Source organism: Rhinolophus hipposideros (genome assembly GCF_964194185.1).
Source record: "Rhinolophus hipposideros genome assembly, chromosome: 21".
NCBI classification, from domain to species: Eukaryota; Metazoa; Chordata; class Mammalia; order Chiroptera; family Rhinolophidae; genus Rhinolophus; species Rhinolophus hipposideros.
The window spans coordinates 18809883-18822036 of NC_138067.1; the positions used below are offsets into that span (position 1 = coordinate 18809883).

General features: G+C 43.0%; 1 protein-coding gene across 3 annotated transcripts in view; it reads left to right on the forward strand.

The window, feature by feature from the left end:
• The window catches only part of WWP2 (WW domain containing E3 ubiquitin protein ligase 2), a 125645-nt gene that overhangs the window by 40039 nt on the left and 73452 nt on the right, over positions 1-12154 (forward strand). The gene's annotated exons all lie outside the window — the stretch shown is intronic.

Here is a 12154-nt window from a genome sequence, read left to right on the forward strand (position 1 = left end):
GCAGCATCTCCATATAATACTATATATTTTGTTTATTTATTTCACTTATTTTCTTTTTAACGAGAGTGCAAGCTCCGGGGGGGTAGGCGTTGTTTGAATTTTGTTCACTCTTGTGCATTCCTCTACCCCCTGTTCCTGGAACACAAAGAAGACACTAATATGTACGTATATAAGTATTAGGTTAGTGAGGATGAACGTTTTTGCCACTCTGGGGAGCTCTGTGCAAGTCTCCAAATGTAAGCCTTTGTTTCGTTTTCCCCCCATCCGGTTGCAGTTACATCAGTGGCTACTGTTTTCTTGATTGGCACCAGATGCCAGGTGTTGGGATTTAAAACTGTCTTTAATAGTCGCTGAAAAACCCTCTGTGTGTTGCTTTCCATCATCCTGCACCTCAGGCAGATATGGCCAAGCCAGAACCTCAAGGAATTCCCAAAGAAGCCAAAAGCTACCCCCTCACCCCAACCCCACACCCTCAGCTTCTCAGAGTTACAGCCGGACCCAGTTCGTGGCTTCGGTGTCAGTGGAGAGCTGTTTGAAAGAAAAGGTCCTTTTAGCGAGGAGTCTCAAAAGTAAACACACAGGCCCCTACAACGAATGTTAAAACAGACCTGCTTTCTGTGTCACCGGCTGAGAGGCTGCTTTGTGAAACCTTACTGGAAGAAAAGAAAAGCTTTCTGTCAGGAATCCATTCTATACGTGGCCGACTCCGTGTAGCCTGGGGTTTACTGCTGCCTCTAGAGTGTTCCGTAAATGTATCAGCTTTGGAAGTCCTTCAACGTTGTGGGAACGCATATTTTAGCAAAGAGTGATTTCACCCCTCCAAACATGAATGTAGGCCAAGGCTGTTCCCCTTTTTCTAGAGCTCTATTGTGACTTTTTGCATTTCAGTCCATAGAAGATGGTCAAGACATCTTTCCCCTTTTATTTTTGTCCTTTGTAGATGTAAGAATTTCTCATTGTTGGACCAGCGTGTTGTGTGAGAGGAACTTTTTTGGCTTCTCTGAGGCATTTTCATAGGATTGTGAGACCTGCCTGGAGCAGAGGAAGGGTGTAAAGTTGATTCACCAGCATCACACAGGAAATCCCTTTGAGCACCGAGCTAGTGAGATGCAGCGATGAACAAGACTGACAGTCTTGGAGTTTAGGATCTAGAGAGAAAAATGGGCAGATGTGAGACAGACAACTGGTTGCAAACTGTTCCAGTTGTGACAGATATGATGGAGGAAAGTGCAAGAGGCTCAGGGAGTGTATTGCTGGGGACTTCACCGAGCCTGGGGTGGCGGGATGTCAAGGAAGGCTTGCAAAAGGAAGTGACACCAGGACTCCGGAAGGATGAGAAGGAAGAAAATCATTCCAGGTTGAGGGACCAGCATGTGGGCAGCTGTGAGGCTTGGGGCATGCGTGGTGCAGTCAGGTTTCACAGAGAAGGCCGCTGGGGCCAGCCAGGCCTGGGAGTGAGAGAACTGCTCAAGACTGTGACCTAAAGTGGCAGGGAGGAGACGCTCCAGCAGTGTTGTCCAACAGAAATAGTGGGAGCCACATATGTCATTTCAAATTTTCTAGTCACCCCATTTAAAAGGCAAAAATAAAAATAGTGAAATTAATTTTAATGATAGATTTTATTTAATCCAATATATCGAAAGTGCTATTATTTTAATATATAATCAACATAAAGAAAACTATTAATGGTATCAGATCTCTGAAAACCCAATGTATCACTTACGCTCATAGCACGTCTCCGTTCGGACCGGCCATGCTCCTAGTGCTCAGCGGCCACATGTGGCTTGTGGCTCCCATGTTGGACAGTGCAGGTCTAGAGGTCAAGTTGCTCAAGGAAGACTTGGGAAACTTTTCTTCCAAATCAGGTTATTGTTAGTGTATGACTGTCCTGTTCATACATTTCTAGAAACTTCTTCCATTCCCTTTGAGCCTGTCCCACAGAGGTGTCATGCCATCTCCTTGTTATAGGCGTGAAATGGTGGCTTTGCACAGAGCTCAGAATTGGTGATAGGAAAATGAGACTGTTGCCTGGATATGAGCTGTTTCCTGCCCCTTGCCAAAAAAAACACACACACACACACACACAAAAACCATCCCTGAAACATTTCATCTGATGTTTGAGCCTCTGCTTTGCGCCAGTTATTTGAGAGTGCCTCCCGCCTGATTGCCTGTTCCAGTCTTCCACGTTCTCCCAGGGGAGATGCTGTGGCTGCTGGAATCGTATTAAGATCAAACCTCATTTATCTCATTGGAGTGTTTTATTTTCCCTTTTCCTTTGGTCTTCCAGGATTCTAGGAGTATTTTTCTTAGAGTAGGAGACTTATTCTTGTAGGAGAGTGGTAGGGGAGGGAAAGTGATGCTGGACCACAGTAAGAACGCCACAATTACACAACCAGCACAGTTTGTGCCACTGTTAGAAACAGAGTGGGGATTTTCACCTTAGTGTCAGGCCAGGCCTGGTGGGGGCGGGGGGGGGGGTGCTGTTTATTACGTACAGGACAGTAAGGCACACATTTCTCAGAGCGATGTCTCTGTCTTCCCTCCCTTCTCCCCTCCCTAATTAATGGTTGTTTTCTCTTGTATTAATGAATTCACTCTCTCAGAGGGGCACATTTCAGTAAAGGCTGAATTCACCCTGAATATGCCCCTCCCTCAATCCTAAAACTGGCCTCAATGGATAATTGCCTCTTATATATTTTAAAAGATTCGTGGAATACATTAAGTGAAACATTAAAAGACACAACTTTTAGGTCTAGATGAAGGCAATTTTTGCATGTGTATTTTATATGTGTGTATTTGGGCTGGTGTTTGCAGGTACGATGACTTCCTACAGAGTTGTGCATAGTGAGTTATGGCATGGGGAGGGGTTTGGCACGTGTATTTATGAAGAAGGTGTCATGGTTTACATTTCTGTATTGTTTGAATTTCTTATAATGAGCTTATATTTTTTATTTAAATTAATATTACTTACTGTGAAGATAATATTATATAGCTTAAATGGGAAACAAATTTAAAACTTTATATTATGGAAAATCCTAAACAAAAATAAAAGTAGAAAGACTAGTATAATGCACCATCCTGTATATTACCCGCTTTTCACAATGATCAACCCATGTCCAGTTGTCTTTCATCTTTAGCCCCCACTTTTTTGGGGGTATGTTTGAAAGCAGATCTTAGACAGCATGTCATTTCACTTGGAAACACTTCCATATACATGTCTAACTGATATGGAAATTAAGAAAAAAAATGTATCGACTACGTAGATAATGTAAATTTTTAAAAAACCTTTTATTTCATAATCTAACTCTTCAAGCACAACTATTATTTTTCCCTGGTTCATTTATTTCTTTGCCTCTTTACATGTTTTACAGGGTTTGAACAATAGTGTTTATAACTTCATTTTCTTTGTTTTTTTTTTAACTGAGCTTTATAGTATGAATAGTTTTCCATGTTCTTGTACTCTCATCATAATCATTAATCCTAATCTTAATTGTGGCATAATATTTCACTCGTCTGAAATTGTAATTTTTAAAAAGCCATTTTTAAAGGGGAATTTTTTTTTTTTAAGGAAGACAATATTTTATTAATTATTATTTTTTAATTCCCCCCTCCCCTCCCGCCAACTCCAGTTCAAGCCGTTGTTTCTCAGTCTAGTTATGTAGGATACAACTAACTCCCTGGTCCAGGCTGGTGGTATGAGCACAGCGCTCCAACCACCTGAGCCACTGGGCCGCCCTAAAGGGGAATTTTACCATAAAGATTCTCTTAGTTGAGCTTCTGCATTTTGCCATTCAAAGACCATTTAAAAGGCAGTTTGTTCATTGAAAGTCTGCCTGTATTGTGTTTATAAACATGGCTTTGATCCTGTACAACAGGGAGAGGTGGTGTGGTCGTGGGATTTCCTGAGGGCAGGGAGAATGGATGAGCTGTTATGGTTGGCCTGTTTAGGAGTAGCTGTTAATGGGTGATGAGGATTTTCCCTCTCCTTGGGGAAGGGGTGCTCTATTGACAAGGCAGCAGTAAGTGATGTGAACTGACAGTTTATTCTAAAGACTTTCTCAGGTCTGTATTTCTTTCCCCTAAATTACTTTAAGTTTTTTTAAAAATATGCTAGGGCTTGACAAACTGAGATTTACCAAGATAGATGAGGCCTTTAGTATCCCGCATAAAAGGGACCCTCCGTTGATTTAAGAGAGACTCTTTGTCTACAGTGTACCTTATTAGAGGATGACTGTTATGAATAACCAATTTTGAAGTGTGCAGGCATATGTATTCTTTTTCGTAAGTAAAGAAAAATGTGTGTGGTTTTATGGACTTTGGCCGCAGATCACTGGGGCCCTGAATCAAGAGAAAGAAGGACAATCGTGATTGACGAATCTGTCACGTACTGAAATGAAGATGCTTGTGCCTAATCTCTCCTCCCTCTTTCCTGTGGTCGGAGGGGAGCTGTCCTTCCTCATAGAGGCTCCGTCCATGCTGTGGAGCCCACCCCTTCCTGCCTTCTCAGGAATCCTTCCCGATTTTCTTCCTACCTCTCTGACTGTTTTGTCTTCTTTGCAAGGTCACCTTCATCTGTTTATTAACTGTGAGATTTTCCTGCTATTCCATTCTCTTCTGTGATCGCATCCCCTTCTGTGAGGCTCTTTATGCATAACCACCACGTGCAGATGACCCACAGATTTGAAACTCCCGCCTAGACCTTTCCTCCGAGCTCCAGACCCACGTGCCGTTTCCTTGTGGATATGTCAGAAACACCTCAAAATCAGCATGTTCAAATCTGAACTCATCACCTCTTCCCTAGACTTGGTCATCTTCTAGTGTTTCATATTTCAGTGTATAGATCCTACGTTTGTCCAGTTAAGTTAGAAACCCAGGATTCGTCTTTGCTACCTCCACCCTTCTTGCCCACCTCCTTTGCTGATCTATTTTCAGGCTCTCTTGGTTTTTACTTTTGCAAGTCTGCCTACTTCTTTTATACCCATCTCTACTGCCCTGGTCCTTCACTGTGGCTTCCTATCTGCTCTGCCTGTATCTACCTTTACTTTTGTCTAGTCTGTTTTCCACATTGTAAGCACAAAGCAGACCTTGTTATACCTTGATTAAAAACCCATAAGTACTGTGGTGTTGCTCTTAGGATTGAGAAAAATTCTTTAACACAGTGGAATCACAAGGCATTACAGTGTTTGGCCACCATGTAGATCTCCTCCCCCATTTGGATCACATTCCTTTCCAGCCCCGCTCATCTCTGTTCAGTTTCTTGAAAGCATCCAGCTAACTGTGCCACAGGACCTTTGCACATGGCATTTTCTCTGCCTGGAATGGCCTTCATTCCCTACCCATCCCAAGCTGCCAACTGTCTGCCTGAAACGTCAGATCCCAGTTGAGGAGTCATTTCCTCAGGGAGCTTTCCCTGACGCCATGACCAGGCCAAGTGTCCAGCTACTCATGGGACCATAGATCTCTGGCATGAAATCTGTTTCACAGTTGCAACTTTGTGCTTAGAAAATTCTTCTTGAATGAATGAACAAGAAAGAAAGGGATGGGGGGAAAGAAAAGTTCACAAATTGCCTTTGTGAAATGAAGCTATCTATTCTGGAGTTGTTAATGCAACCCCCAGCAGACCAAAACTTTTGAGATGATTAAGCAGCAGCACACAGAAGAGGCTTCAAGGCCAACGTAGACCCTTCCTTATACTGTGTGTTCTGGGAGAACCCTGCCAAGGTGTGAGTGATGGGAGCTGAGGGGAGGAGGGGTGAAGCAGAGTCAACACTGGTACCCCAACAAGCACTCTAGTGTTTACAACCTCATGCTGGTTTGGTAGAAAAGACTTTCTCTTGTTCGGCTCTGGGTAAGGTTGGAAGCCAAAGAGACATCTTAACAGTAAATCCTGGAAGCCTCTGGCTTCCTTTACTGCAAAGGGAACGTGAAAGAGCATTCTCTTTAAACCTGTGGTAGACTCCAGCCTGTGTGTGTATGAGTTATGGGGAACCGGGGAATGGAAAAGAGACTGTTTACTCACTGCCCTTCTGGAATTTCCTCTGGTTCCGTTCCTCTGTACACCAGTGTTTCACAGTTATGTGTAGAATGAACACTGATCTGTTAATGAATGCCCTGCTTATTTTCACTTTCTTTTGATGGGCCTATGGGATTGTGGGCAGAGGGAGGCAGGAAGAAGGAGGTTTGTTGAGCAGCTCTGTTAAGGCCAAATCAATCACATCTTCTTTGGGCTTCCGAGATTCTTGACTCGAGTACTTGGTCTCCCGTAAAAGTATCCTAGTTTTGTGTCTTATTTTTCTCAAGTTTCCAGGTAAATCTTTACATTTGTATTTTGAATTAGGAAGAAAAAAGTGCTTTTTCCTTTTAAAAGGTATAAGTGTGTACATGCACTTACCTTTTGATGGTGTGGGAGCTAGAGGGACAGCGATGACAGAAGGTTCTAAAGTGGAAAGTTCTTTTATAGACTCCTGTGAAACTGTCCAGGCAAGAGTTCTGGATTTCATAACTGAATAGCATTATAGTGGCACAGTTCGGCAGTTATGGTTTACAAAGTTTTTTTCTTTTATTGGAATAAGGAAGACAACGTCTATTTATCTATCCATATTAGTACCATAACACAAAACACATTAAAAAGTCCATGTCAAGAAAGGGAGAAAGTAACTCTTAGAAAAATATTAGTCATCCCTGTTGCACGGAACAGCTCTTCCCAATAGGAAATTATTAACCTGAAGCCACTTGCAAATCTGAGGCTTTGAAGTAAGGAAAAATAAGAATAGGAGTTATTCCCCAAGTGTCTTGACTGGTATGTTTTCTACCTTTTGGTATTTCAAATTGTATATATAATGTTGAATTCTTGTAAGTTTTTTAGTTAGTTGACCGTCAGTGTTTGTACCTAGGATGTGCTGGCTTGAAAAAATATAGATTATAGAAAATGTCAAGCATACAAAAAAGTGGAAAAAATAATCCATGGATCCCTATGTGCCTGCCCCCTAGCTCCCCAGCCACATGAGGAATGGCCATTCCTGTTTCATCTAACTGGATTATTGTTACGTAAATCCCAGGCACATTTCATCTACAAATACTTCCGTGTGTATCTTTAAAAAGATAAGGTCTCTTAAAAAAACATTCCGCAATACCTAAAAAACTTAATGGTAATTATTGTGATATCATCAAATATTCAATCAGTTTTTACATTTCCCCAGTTATCTTGCAGTTTCTTTTTTCACCACTGGTTTGTTTAAATCAGGATCCAAACAAGATTGATGTGTTTCCGAAGGCTCTTTTAACCAATAGCTTCTCCTTCCTCTTTTTATACCTTGAAATTCGTTGTTAGAGAAACTGGACAGTGTGTCCTGTCGTTGCCCACATTTTGGGTTTTGCTGAATCGTGGGTTTTGCTGAATCGTGGGTTTTGCTGAATCGTGGCTTGTTCCTCTGTCCTTCTGTGTTTCCTTTAAACTCATAAGTCGATGTAGAGGCTTGATCTGACCTGGGTTCTTTTCTTTTCCTTTTTGATGCGGGGGCGTGTGCTTCCATCATAAGGCACCTAATGTCCGCTTGTCTGTCTTGGTATGCTGGCTTTTGAAGGGATTTCCTGGCATGGTCCTTGAGAATTTCTAAATTCGTTTCTCCTATATTCTAATATCCAGCCCTACTGCTGTCTGTTGATCTCTGTAAAGCAGCATTGCAAGGTATTGGTAACCAGTGGGTACTTAGAACAGAATGGAAGGGCACAGAACCAAAGAAGTGTGTCTGCTGATTGCTGAAGTTAGCATGAGCTCAGGACTTTGGCCTTCTTGGTACAACTAAAGTCTCTTGCCAGCGGAATATTTTCATTATATATGTTCCATTTGGTTGTAATTGAATCTGACTTCCTCCAGCCATGCTGTAAGTTGGCGCGTTTTTCAGCCCCTGCTTATGATTTTGCCCAAAGCTTTGATTCCAAGAGACTGGTGGGTCTGTGGGGATTGGCTGATGTGCTCGGTGGGGTGGGGGTGGTCACGCACTTTCCTAACATGTGTCACGGAGGAGTCCAAGGTACAGTCTCCCTCAAGCACCGTGTTCCCGGAAGACACTGCCATTGCCTTGCCCAAGCCACCCTGTGCGGTAGCCTGGGATAGTGCAGTGACCTCCTACCTGGTCTTGTCTGCTTCAGCCCATGCTCCTCCTACAGCTTGAGTGATTGTGTTGCATTGGGAGTCATGTCCCTTGCTTGCTCAGAACCCTCTAATGGCCCCTGATTTCATGCAGAGTAAATGCCAGAGACCTTGCTGGGGCTCTGGGGCCTTCCCTGTGGGCTCTGATTACTGATTCCTCTCATCTCTTCCTCCTCCCTTTCCTCATCCCTTCTAGCTACACCGGCCTCCCTGCCATTCCTCACACCTGCTAGGCCTGCTCCCACCTCGGGCCTCCTTCTCTCTCTGCCTGGAGTGTTCTTCCTGAGACCTACATGGCTCCCCTGCTCATCCTTCTTTAAGTCTGCTCACTTATCATCTTCCAGCAAGACTTTCTCAACACCCCAAACCCTCCTCCCACCTCTAGCACTCTCCATCCCCTTGCTCATTTCTAGTTCTCTTTCCCTCTCTCCCTCGCACCCGCGCTCCCTCCTGCATTTGCCATCTTCTAACAGGTTCTGCAGTTTGCTTTATAAAACCATTGCTTATTGTTTGTTTCTCCCAACTAGAATATAAACACTCAGGAGCACAGATTTTTGTCTATTTTATTCCTGTTGAATCTCTGACTAGAGTAGTAGGTGCCCAATACACATATGTGCTAGCGCAGGGCCAGTCAAGATTGGGAGAAGCTGGTGAGCTTCCTGTGCTGTATCTGATTCTAGGCATGGGTATCGACCTATTACACCCATTTTTTCCCCACCAGTTTCTTGAGTTTTGAGCAGTGCCTCAAAAGGCAGTAGGAAGACCAGCTTAAAGAGAAAGGCCCTTTGTAGAGTTGTCAGTGTGGCTGTAGTGAAACCTGAGGGCCCCAGAGGCGAGGTGGCTAATGCTGCTATTTATAGCTCAGATTTCAGTATATGTTTTCCAGCCACACTACTCCTTTCAGCCTCCCCTGTATGCTCAAGTCTGTCACTCAATTAGCTAATGGCTTCTTTAGTCCCATTATGCATTGTAGGGCTCCCCTGGCTCAGCTTTTTCTTTTTTTTAAAGAGAATAATGGGGTGTTCTGTTCTCAGAGGTTTAATTTTTTAATAGCCTTGCCAATTAAAAAAAAAATCCTTTCCAACTTTTTAAATGAAATTTTCAAACATACAAAAGAATGGAAAGAGTAACACGATGAACACCCAGACGCCCCCCACTTAGATCCAACCCTTGTGACCCGTTTGCCGTGTTTGTTTAACTGATGTGTGTGAGCCTGGGAGTGTGTGCACTTTTTCCACGAACCATTTGAAGGTACATTGAAGATATCATGACACTTGAGTCCTACACACTTCAGCCTGTTCTCCTATAAAACCATTCGAGACTAAGTGCAGATATCATCCTAGTCTTCTCTTGCGTCTCCTACGAATAAGAACACATATATAGAAAGCCATCGTGCCATTACTGAACCTAAGAAAAGTAACAGTAATTTCAGACATTGTTAAATATACAGTCTGGATGCAGAAATCTGCAATTGTCCCAATAATGTTTTTTTCAAACCAAGGTTTAGTAGGAATTCTCACTTAATGTTCGGGTTATATTTCTTTAAATCTAGAAGAATCTCTTTCCTGCCCCCCCCCGTTTGTTTGTTTGTTTGTTTGTTTGTTTTTCCCCTAAGAAACATATTTAATAACACTGACTTTCTGAAGAGTCCAGGACAGTTACTGATTAGATGCACCGTAGTCTGGATTTTTTTGATTGTTTCCTCATAGAATCATTGAATTTGTTTCTTTGATCCCTTAATTTCATGTAAACTGGGAAGGCGGTTTAAGGGCTTGATTGGATTTAGACAATTCTTTTTGCAAGAAGACTTGGAAAGTGACGTTGTGCGCTTTGTAGTGCCGCTCATCAGGAAGCATTTGGGTGCCGGGGCGTCTCGCCCGTAGCCACACTCAGTGTGACGCTCGGGGGTGATAGTGACGGCAGAGAGCTCTCCAACTCTCTCTTTTTCAGTGAATAGGACAGTGGATGGTTATGGTCTCAAAAGTTTAAAGAAGACAGACCTCCCCTCTCCCTGGCTATTTCTGAAGGTCAAGTGTGTCTCAAAGAGTTGCCAGGTAACATGTGAGCCTACAAGTGTATATAACGGTCTGTCCTTGTGGTGGTTATATGGCTTTCCTTGGAAGATTTTGTGGAGTTTGTTGTCGCAGCCTGAAGAAGCTCAGAAAGGCCAAAAGAAGAGTAACTGCAATGAACGAGGTGGACCAAGAGAAACTGGGACTCTTCAGCCTAAAACAGCAAAGTCCACAGGGAGATACTAAAAATGACAGCTTCTTAGTTGCTTCCTAGGTACTGTTTAATTCTTACAAATGTCCTCTGAAAAGTGTGATCTTACCACTCCCTATTTTCCAGGGAGACCATTGGTCACATTAATTGGAGTAATGCTGCACAGCTACTAGGTAGCTGGCCTGAGATTTGAAGCCCCTCAACCTCCGTGCTATGCTAGGGAAGTAGGCCCTGGATCTCAGCATAGTAGAGTAGGGAGGCACTCTTAACTTTTTTTTTAAAGCAATAGTAGGCATTATTTATTATCCTGAGATATTATCTCAGGGTTTCAGTGGGCAAGGATTTGGGGGCGGCTTAGCTGGGCAATCTGGCCTGGGATCGCTCATGAGGTTGCAGCTGATATGTTGGCTGGGCTGCAAGCCTCTGAAGGCTAGATGGGGGCTGGTGGCTTCACTTGCTAGGTGGCTCATTTGCATGGCTGGCAAGTGGTCCCAGTGGTCATAAGACCTCATTTCTTTCCCTCACTCCTAGTCTTTTGAAGGAACTTATTTTCAGATTACAAGTGTTATTTTATAGAAATATTTGGAACTCACCAAGCCTCTCAGTGAAACTGACTGAAAATACCAATGGACTCAAAAGAATTTGGAGAGATCCATTGCAGGGAAGAGAGGTTAAGGGAAGGTAGAGATGCTTAGGAGAACTTGAAAACATAAAGGGTAACTGGTTTTTACTTTAATATAATAGGTCCTTGACTTGATCTAGACTTTTTTTTTTTTTTTTGCTAAGTTAAAGGGCTGTGTCTGTTTCTTGGATTTGGGGCAGGCTTTTTAGTGGGGTGTGGTTGTTTCTAGGAAGTGCTCATGGAGATGCTTATTTATAAATACCCTGTCCTGTTCTAGAAAACCAGTGAGATAACTTATAATACATTAGTAACTAAGAGATAAAGTGAAGTGGTGGCTTGGTGGGTGGTGGGAGTATGTCGCACTCTCCTGGTCTGGCTTTGTAAGATGTGGGGAGGCGTGGAAGGACGGCACACCCTTTGGAAATCCTCATAAACACTGCTCTCTCTTGGTAATTGTTGAACGGCCCTGACCTGGAGGTTACAGCTCCTGAGCGGTAACTAGATGGAAACTATTCCCTGTAGCCAAGCTTGGTGGTGGGGGGTCGGGTTGTGTTTGTAGTAGTTGCCAGCCCACCTAGGGCTTGGGGCTTCTGCCTCGTGCCAGTTTGTTCTGTCTGTCTGCTGTGGTTTCCCCATTCTTCTTGTTTGCCCACAGAGCTGACTTTACCTCGTGTTGTGTGGGCTTGGTGACCCTGAGCTGCCTTCTCGCCTCAGTTATAAAGCCAGGTGTTGGCTGGTCTCTCCTGACAGGCCTAACCCAGGCCCACGTGACTATGGCGCTGATTTGCTTGTATTGAACCTTATTTGTTTAAACATTGTTTTCCTTATTTCAAAATGAAGTATCTTCAGGAATGAATTTTTTTTTTTAAGAAAATACTTTTTAATATAAATAAGAAAAGCACAAGCCTCCACAATCCTTCTAGAGATGACTCTTGATGACATTTCCTCAGGATCTCCTGATCTATTTCACTTTTTTTTGCCCCCGTTCTTTATATTGATAACTGCTTGTGACTACTTTCTTCCTGTGTATGCCATCAGTATCTCTATTCTTCTGTTATGGTCTTGTGAGTATAAGCAAACAAATAACTATGTAGTTAACCTGATAATCTAAAATGTTTATGAAGAGTTAGCCTTTCCCATCAGCTTCATACAACAAT